General features: G+C 40.8%; 1 long non-coding RNA gene across 1 annotated transcript; it reads right to left on the bottom strand.

Moving 5' to 3' along the window:
* Positions 1–7,680: 7,680 nt before the first annotated feature.
* LOC311111512 lies at positions 7,681–8,398 on the bottom strand. The gene is made up of 4 exons (XR_014610778.1): positions 8,350–8,398; positions 8,087–8,258; positions 7,826–7,953; positions 7,681–7,699 (listed from the first exon to the last, which is right to left on the bottom strand). It is a non-coding gene; the product is annotated as an uncharacterized lncRNA (long non-coding RNA).
* Positions 8,399–10,324: the final 1,926 nt, after the last annotated feature.

Raw genomic sequence — 10,324 nt, 5'->3', positions numbered from 1 at the left:
GAACATTCCAATCCCATCTTCAGTACAGGCATACACACCAGTGGAGACTGCTGAGGGGAGGACGGCTCATAATAATGTCTGGAAAGGAGCAAATGAAATGGCATCAAACACATGGAAACCATGTGTTTTGATGTATTTGATACCATTCCACTAATTCTGTTCCAGCCATTACCACAAGCCTGTCCTCCCCAATTAAGGTGCCACCAACCTCCTGTGACACACACACACCATACTCTGTATGTATGGCACCTGGCAACATGTGTTGTTTGTATACACTCTTTGTCTGTATATTTGGATTGAGCTACAGTCTATGCATCTCAAATGATCCTCTGTAGCTTGTGTTGGCACTGTCAGAGCCATGTCAGTCCAACATTTGTACAGGTGACTATTTGCACCAGTGACATTTTCATTGCATGCAGCTGTATTAGCTGGAGGGTGATTGAGCAAAATGTTGATGACTTGCTTTGCACATTATTATATGTGTGTGGGGGGGGCTTTAGCTTTATTTTGGTGACTGCATGGCGGTAAGGTGATGCACTCGCTGCCAGGTTTTGGGAAGTTCAAATGGTTCGGAACCCGTTCCAAAGTGCTGTGCCACATGTTGCTTAGGTAAGTGCAACCCATAAGAGTTGCTGCATGCGCTCTCCAGCCATTGGAAAACAATGGCTAGTCTAGTACAATTATGTTATTGTCTTTATGATGTGAAACTTCTTTAAGTGGGACGAAATCTGTTTTCACAACACAGTGTCATCTCAGTGTGGTAAGCATAAAATCTGCTGAAACATATGTGTCACTTTGTTGAATGCCTCATTGCGATTCCGTGACGTTCGATGCATAAAAAACATGTTCAAGCTGACAAGGGAACACATCTGATAGGATATTTATGAGGTGTGAGTGACAGGCACTGTGGGATCAGTTCTTCCAAGCTCAATCACACAAACACATGCTCGCATAAGCATAAACACAAAAACACAAAGGCCTACACCATGCTGTGGAACATGAGACAGACTGCATGAATTTTCTGCTTTGACAACTAAACAAATGTGCTTTGACAAATGTTCCATGATATTAGTCTATTTTTTTTATCTAACCTAAATGGCAGTATGCCATATGCCCCCACACGCGGCAAATGTTGCTGCATACATTACAGAAAGTGTTGGCATTTGAAAATGAGACGTGATTAACAAAATAAAATGTCATAAAGAGAGCACTATCTGATACTTGTGAAGTTGGTCTGAACCTCTTTGATATCCTTTCCACCTCTTTGATATCCTTGACCGGGTTAAATGGGAGGGTTTTGATTGAACATCCCTTCCTGTATCATCAAACACGTTGTGACTGTGAGACCCAATAATATGAAATCAACTGTATCTGATCACCCTCTCTCTCTTTTTAATCTTTCTCTCTCGCTCTTTCGCTCTCGCTTGCACCCAACATATTGGTATGACACATTTAACACAGTAAATGCCTCAGTATTGCTGTGTGAGCAGTGAATCAAAAAACACATTCTTCTAGAATAATAAGCATTTTCTGACTCTGTTTTATCTTGAACACACAGAGGGTTTACTAATTAGTGTATTTTGGATGCTGAGAGTGCTGAAACTGAGGTCTCTGACATGGCCCTTGACGATTGGCTTAGCTTGCGTTTTGATTATTGCCCCTATGCCTATTGGTCCTGTGGCAGTCACATGACTAATATTTAAATTATCCGCACACATCTGTCACAGCTTTCCATCATCTTAATGACCTCATGATAAAACAATAATGCACCACCATGTGAGGAATGATCGTTATGAAGCAGCAACATGCATACACATAGTGCATAACACACACACACACACACACACACAAACAAACAATATGGGAGTACACACACAAACCCACCCACAGTGTTGCTGGTGACTGCAACACCAGTAATTGCAATGTATTTTCTCTCCATGACAAGACTAAGAGAATTGTATGATTGAAAAGCATAATTAGACAGGTATTGTTTTTTTGTAGAAGGGCTTTATCAAAATGTGCCTATGCTACATACTGGAACTCAATCCTGCTCAAAAGGTATGATAAGCTCTATGTAAATGTAAGCTAAAAGAGTGAGTGTAAGAGTCAGACATATAGAATATTGGAACGCTGCTTTGGTAAGGCCATGAAGCCTCTTAAAAGCCTTAGATTATAAGAGATTCAAATCAGAACTAAAGCGGGGTGATGGAATATTGATGTATACAGCTCCCTTTGGAAGTTTATTAACAGAATGTTTTGCAGAGTCTCCTAATGTTTTGCATACAGGTTTCTGTAAATTATTTCAGAGAGCCCTGTGAAGGAGAGTTGTTTCCTTGTGGAGATGGAAGCGCCACAGTGTTGAAAGGCCATGGTAGCAGACCCAGTGCCACAGTACTCCCGACTGAGATCATTAGGCCTCATCACCTCATTGTGTTATACACCCCAGTCATAAAGGATAATTGGGCTTAAATTATTTATTTACTTATTGGGCTCTGGTAGGTATTTATAGATTTTCAGTAGCCAAACCCCTCCGGTGCTTTTGAATAATAATAATGTGTATTCCCTTTGAAGTAAACAATAACACACATAAAAACAAAAACACATCCACTCGAAACCTCACAGCAGGTATCCATGTGATGAGTGTGACAGAAGGAGTCAGGCGCAGGAGGGTAATCACCGAATGCAGAGTTTATTCCGTCGTACACAAATAGCGCTGGATAGCGACAAACGAAACAGGCACAGGGGAAAATATACCTTGGCAATACAAGGTAACGGTAGCTCCAACAATAACAGCCACAGGGGAAATATCTACCCTGGCAATAACAAGGTACGAGTAGCTCCACCGAGCTCCACTACTCTCACGAATAAACAATCACCCACAAGGACAAGGGGGGCAGAGGGAACACTTATACATGGACTAATGAGGGGATAAGAACCAGTTGTGTGTAATTAACAAGACAAGACAAATGGAATGATGATATATGGAGCGGCAGTGGCTAGTAAGCCGGTGACGACGAACGCCGAAGCCTGCCCGAACAAGGAGGGGAGGCAGCCTCGGCGAAAGTCGTGACAGTACCCCCCCCCCCCCCTTGACGCGCAGCTCCAGCAGTGCGCCGACCCCGGCCTCGGGGACGGCCAGGAGGACGCGGAGCAGGGCGAGCTGGATGGCGACGGTGGAAATCCCGCAACAGGGAGGGATCGAGGATATCCCTCACCGGGACCCAACACCGTTCCTCCAGACCATACCCCTCCCACTCCACGAGGTACTGAAGGCCCCCCACCCGACGCCTTGAATCCAGGATGGAACGGACAGAGTACGCCGGGGCCCCCTAGATGTCCAGAGGAGGTGGAGGAACCTCCCGCACCTCAGACTCCTGAGCAGACCAACCACCACGGGCCTGAGGAGAGACACATGAAATGAGGGGTTAATACGGTAATAAGGGCACGGGCGCAGACCGCTGTCTTTCTTCTTCACAAAGAAGAAACTTGAGGAGGCGGGTGAAGTGGAGGGACGTATATACCCCTGGCCCAGGGACTCGTGACGTATGTTTCCATAGCCTCCGTTTCAGCCTCCGACAGGGGGTACACATGACTCCTGGGAGGTACAGCGTCTACCCGAAGGTTTATCCCGCAATCCCCCGCCCGATGAGGTGGTAATTTTGTCACCTGTGTCTTAGAAAACGCGTGCGCCAGATCATGGTATTCGGGGGGAATGCGCACAGTGGAGGTACCATATGGAATGCGCACAGTGGAGGTACCATATGCCCTTTCCACTGTGGATGAGTGGAAGACAGCATTCAGCACAACCACGGGGCATTATGAATACCTGGTGATGCCCTACAGTTTGATGAATGCTCCATCCGTCTTCCAGTCCTTTGTGAACGAGGTGTTTCGGGACATGCTTGGTCGCGGTGTGGTGGTCTACATCGATGACAATCCATTACAGCAGGTATCCATGACAGCAGGTATCCATGACAGCAGGTATCCATTATAGCAGGTATCCATTGCAGCAGGTATCCACTACTGCAGGTATCCATTTCAGCAGGTACAGTATCCATTACAGCAGCAGGAATCCATTACAGCAGGTATCCATTGCAGCAGGTATCCATTACAGCAGGTATCCACTACTGCAGGCATCCATTTCAGCAGGTACAGTATCCATTACAGCAGCAGGAATCCATTACAGCAGGTATCCATTGCAGCAGGTATCCATTACAGCAGGTGTCCATTGCCTTTAATACAGATGCGTCATTGCTCTGGAAGATCTCTCTCCATCTCTCCCTCACTCTTTATTTCGTTCTCTTGCAGCAGCAGTTCCCAGGTGGGTGGGTTATTGATCGTTGGAGGAGGTGTTGCCTGAAGTGACAGTATCTGAATAACATACACACAGGGTCTCCACATCAATACCGCTTCTACTTACACAGTAAAAACAGAAGTGTTAATTTAACTCCTATCGAGTTGAATTTAACTCTGTTTCAGATAACATTTGGTCCCACTCAAAATCAGTGTAAAATGTACTCTTTGGTCAGTGTAAAACTTTTAGAGTTAATTCTACTCCATATTGTGTAAAAAATAACAATGAAATGTGTCAAAATATTTAACACTGTAGTTTAATCACACTGTTGAGAGTAATATGATTACACTGTATAGAGTTAAGTCAACTACAATTTTACTTTAAAAATGACACTTTAAAGTGTAATGATATTTACTTTTCATTTCTCTACAGTGTTTTTTTATTTTTTATTTAAATCATATGATGTAGTGTTACTGAATTATAGAAATATCAATACTATCAAATAAAACAAAGCACAATAATACAAGATGAGAGCACCCACATTTATTGAAAAAAAAAAGTATAATTTCAATGTCCGTGAATTTACATTGTACACCCATTGCCTTGTCTATGACAGAAGTATAACATCATAAAAATGTTCACCAGAGAAAGCAATATGGCACAACAAGGAGAGCTGTGTCATTTCCTCCATATGACCTTTGTATGTCAAAAGGTCTAGGGTAGTGCAGGTTGTCGACATGAAAAAAAACTAAATCATGCTTTGATCTGATCACCTCATGTGCATGGAAATGTTCTTGAAAAGTTACTGTAACTAAAGGCACTGTGAGTAGTAACAGTTTTTCACACATTATCAGAACTGACTCAATCTGATAAAACAAGGGCACTTCAGAGTCAACTTCGCCACAGATAACCAAGTGTGGGCGATAAACATACCCATTATGTTTAGCCCAATTAACCTTCATAACCTGAATGCTACTGGGCACTTGCATTGCCAAAGCAATTTCAGAACCTCCTTTTACCATATTTAAAGCCACCATTTTTCCTGGACCAATATCTAACCGACTAAAAGTTGTTGATCTTCGCCAACTATATGCCATATGATTCTGATGCTTTTTTGCCAGCGTTTTGGTAATATTTTTAAACGATTTAAGCTGTTTTTTGAAAAAATTATGTTTGCCTTCATACCTCATACACCAACTATGAAGTACAGGCCCTATTTTCTGGATGCAGCGGGGATAGTGGATAAGAAAATGGTGCTTTGGTAAAAGTTTTTTCTGAGGATACAACTTCTTAAACAGTGTATGGTGATCAACAATCAAATGTTTTAAATATACACATAGACCTTGAGATAACATGGGCGAGAATATAATGTTAATTATTTGCAATAATAAAAGAAGCAGGCCCCAGTGTTGGTCAGTAGAAGTTACCAAATCTCCAAAGATAAGAGGAACATTCCTAAGTAAGCACCAGGACTGAATTGCATTCAGTCCCAGATCATTAGATCCTTCACTTAAATTAACAGTCACAGGCCTGTTATTTCTCTCTGTGAAACCATAATCAAAACTTTGTATTCTTGAATGTATTTCTCCTGATGTAACATGTTTTTCATTCAAATACAGAAATAATAACTTCAATTCGTACTGGCCAACCCCTTCTAACACATCATGCATCACATCAACTGAGAAGTTCTCAGTTGTGTGAAAATACCTCAATGAATTTAATATGCATGACCTTTTCACACCAAAAACATACGGAAGGGATGGATTACAAGCCATTTCTTGACAGTGAGCAGTATGCATATCTTTGGTGCGTAAAACTATTTTGGAAGAATCTTCAGAGAATTCTGTTTGAAAGTCCTCCTTTTCTGCTAAACAGAACCTGCAACAGTACCTTGCACTGAAAGACTCCACCAGACCAAACAAACTATGCAAACCCAAATTATCACCTGTTACCTGTACTACAGTGCCACGTACATAACCACTGTATAATGGAATCTCAATACCATCGCTCTCTAACACTTTAATGTTTCGAACAATGGGAGCAAAAATTTCACTAAAACCATATCGTTTAACATCTTGAGTATGAAATAAGGCGCACAGGTGTATGTTAGCCAAAAAATAATTCCATTTTGGAGAGAAGTTTCTTAAAGTAAAATATACTCCACCCAATTTATGAATACCTCGCTTGGAACCCAATGGGTTGGCGACCTCAAAATCATCATAGAACATCTGGACCTGTATTGTCTGCTTCTCAGTTGAGAACAGGGGGTGACTTTTAAAAAAAGATCCATCACAAATATCTCTCAGTCTAGAGTTGCTGGTAGCTGAGCTTTGCAACATTTCTGCAAAATACTGACTTTTAAATATTGACTGCAGTGTAGATAAAATTGGAATATACATGAATTTATCTTGAACTACTACCTGATCATATGTTCCAGTCTTTTTATTTCGTCTTGTGTCAAATCTTGAACCAATCACACATTCAACTGGTTCTACTATTTCCCACTTGGCAGTCATAAATTTTGATCGCTTGTATTCCGAATTTAGAACTGTGAAAGGATTCTCTAACCCCTCAAAACACGCCTCAACTTTCTTGCACATTTCTGTTTCTCTTTCATTACTAAATACATGCTTTATCACTGTTTCTTTAGCATGCTGATGAATATCTTGAACAATCTCTTCCATGGAAATCACTACAGTATTTACTGTACTTTGACCAACACCTGCTGCCTTTAGATCAGAAATAACAGCTGCACAACTATTTACAATGTATGGCGAAGATAACTCTGACTCAGCCTCTAAACATTCAGTCGACACTTCAACATGAGAAATATTACTGGTGTTGACGGTACTTTGAGGGTCTGAAAGATCATCTTCTATAGAATCTACTAAACTTTCTCCGTGGCACTTGTTAAGATGTTTTCTAAAACCAGAAAAGCTACCAAAAGAACGTGAGCATCCTTCTTGACCACATTTCAGAAAAAGAGTCCTGCCTGTACATAGCCCATGAATTATCTTAAGGTGCTTAACAAGGTTGTTTGGACTTCCATGGTCACTTTTGCAAAGAAAACACTTCATAGTTTTATCTCAACTAACGCACCATTCTTGCTCGCAACTCAGCAACTCTAGGAGTCTCCTTTGTTTCCCCCATGTCGATGTTATAGATGGTTGTTTGCACAAAAGTGAAAAAGCTGCTCAAGGAAGAACTGTATGACGTACCAAATACGTAATGGCCTTTAAAGACTTCGTCAAAAGCTCCTACTGAACCTGTTGCCTTGCATGGAAGAGCATGCTTGTCAACCACAATGAAGTAGGAGTGAATGCTGCTCTGTGTGGATCCCTGGGCGAGAAGGTAGGGCTGACTGCTTTGGGTGATGTTGTCAAGATGCTGCACACTGGTTCCAACCTACAAAAAAAACACATTCAACAGAATTGTTTTGGTGACTAACCTCTGACAATAGATAAGATCACCTCAAACTGTGCACAAGATTGAGATGATGGAATATATGTTTTAAACAACTGTTAAGCATACCTTTTGAAATCTGATGAGCTGATCTACAGCTTGATATGCAGACATCTTTCCCGGCCTCTTTCTACCTTGTGCAGATGGTGGTAGCAAATGTAGCAGCAGCAAGATGGCAGACATGTCACTGTCCCAGCCTACAAATAAGTAAATAAAAACCTGGTTAACATTCTGCCGTAGCATAACATTCTTATTCACAACTTGCACCATTATGGACATATAATGCACACCTACATTATCCACATAAAAAGTAAAACAGTTCATTCATACCATTCTCAACTTCAGCAGCTGACTCAGCATTGCGCATCAAATCCAAGAGTTCTGTGGTGGATACAAGTCCATGGCTTTCCTTTATTACTTTTGCTTTGAAAGTGGTTGGCCACTTCTCCAAGAATTTGTTGGCTGTGGCCTCACCAAACAGAAGTCTGAAATCTTGTTCTATCTGCAATGTAACACACAAAGACAGAAATAATGAGTGTTACCTTATTCTTCATTGGATATTTTTGGTGATGCAGTGAATTAAGTTGTCATACCAGTCCTGGTGTGTCCAGAAATCTTGGGAAGACCGAGAAGACATCTGATGATTTGGCTTCATCGTTGACCATTGCTTGCCGATATATGAAGGTCATTTTCATCTTCTCACGGACAGTGTTTTCATCAGCAGAGTGTCTCAAAACAGCAATAGCTGCTTCCACATCCTCATCAGATGGCTCTCTGTCATAGGTGAAGGGCTGACGATCACGGCCTGGCCCACCAACTTAAGACAAAATACAGTGTTAAGAAATCCTTTCTGTACAATTCACAGGTCACCATTATAATTACATGTCACTGATCAGAAAACATACCTTTAGGAGATTTGCTGACTGAGGCACCTCTTTCCTCTGCTGTTTTTCTTTGTATGGTCTTCAATCGCCATGCAAGGTATCCGGAACCACTCTCCGGATCGTAGTAATGATCCTATATTATTATAAATAAATTATAAAGGAGTACTATTCCCATTTCATAGAGTGAATATGTGCATAATGTTGCAATAACCCATTTACTTACATATCCATGTTGTGAGTATGGGTCTTCTAGATAGGGAAACAAAGCTACTATCCCCTGTGCATACATCACTCTGACACTTTTGGGGGGGGATGTCCTAGCATATGAATTCAAAGTTAACATCACACTGAATTGATATTGCACAACACATTTTACATAATTAATAACCGGAAAATAATAACAATGTTTCTTTACAGCCCATCTATATGCTTAATGCTTACCCATGTGTTTCTGTCATCTCAGCAGCAAGTATGTTGATCATCTGTCTTCTGGTGGCATCTGTCAGAGATTTGGTTTTTCCATACTCTTGCATAATGCGTTCACCACCAGGCTTTGATGTTAGGATTTTTTCAATCAGCTATAGGTGGAAAGAAATGTGCTTTCCGTAATTGTAAAACAATATGTAATGCTGTCACATGATGAAACAACATTCAGATTGGACTTAACAGCAATGTTCACCACTTACTGCTTTTGCCTCATAGTTTATGTGGCATGGCCTTTTAGGCTGGCTTCCTTCGCCAGCCGCTACTTCTTCAACATCGTCACACACAGTGAAATTCAGAATGATGGTGTCATCAGATGTACCCGAGCATGATGATGAATGAGAGGTATCTGTTCATTATGAAATTTGTGCAAAACATAGAAACATATTACAATAAACTGTTATTTTTAAGACAATAAAGGTTCTCATTCTGGCCTTTAAACTAAAAAACTAATTGAATGAATGAATACCAAGTCCATTGCCCAGCATGATTCTGAAAGTTCCAGGTGACTCCTTTACTAATTCTTCAAAAACATCTGAGTCAACTTCTGTGTCAGACTGGTCATACACCTTAATGTCTGGCTTTCTGCTTTCTGGTATGTTGAATTTTAGACACACTGTTAAAAAAAGAAGAAAAAAAAAGAAAAACATGCATTCCCTTCTCACAAGAATCCAAGTTCATACTTAAGGTTGCCTCATGTGTTCACAAAATGATGAAAGACAAGGATCTGCACCTGATTTTATGTTACTGAAAATATAAAGCACAGCAGAAATGACTATAGACCTAAATAGATATCATAAGATAATAGCTTAATGCTGTATTATTTTGTCATTAGGGTGATATGTATTGCTTTAACCTATTATACCTACCTTCTTTCAAGAAAGCATTGAATGTCAGCTCAGACAGCTTGACGTATTTCTGCTCTTCCCCGAGCTGAACACGCAACAGCATTTTGCCTCTGTTAACAAAGAAAATATATATTCAAAATCATCATTTAGTGCTGGTTCAACTAAGCGTTAGCTAACTATCCATTTATCTCAGTAGTACTAGCTACGCAATGCACTATGCATTACTTAGACTTTACACTGCAATTACAAAGGCTGAAGTAGACAAAGTTGTGCTGGTTGAATATAACGTTAAGCTGCCATTTTCTGCAGCAAATGGGTGTAGGCTAGTTCAAGTTTAGAGGCACATTGTCCCA

The sequence above is a fragment of the Coregonus lavaretus genome (genome assembly GCF_964263955.1).
Source record: "Coregonus lavaretus genome assembly, chromosome: 37".
Classification (NCBI taxonomy): domain Eukaryota; kingdom Metazoa; phylum Chordata; class Actinopteri; order Salmoniformes; family Salmonidae; genus Coregonus; species Coregonus lavaretus.
The sequence above is the reverse complement of the archived record's forward strand: the minus strand, read 5'-3'. Positions and strand labels throughout refer to the sequence as shown.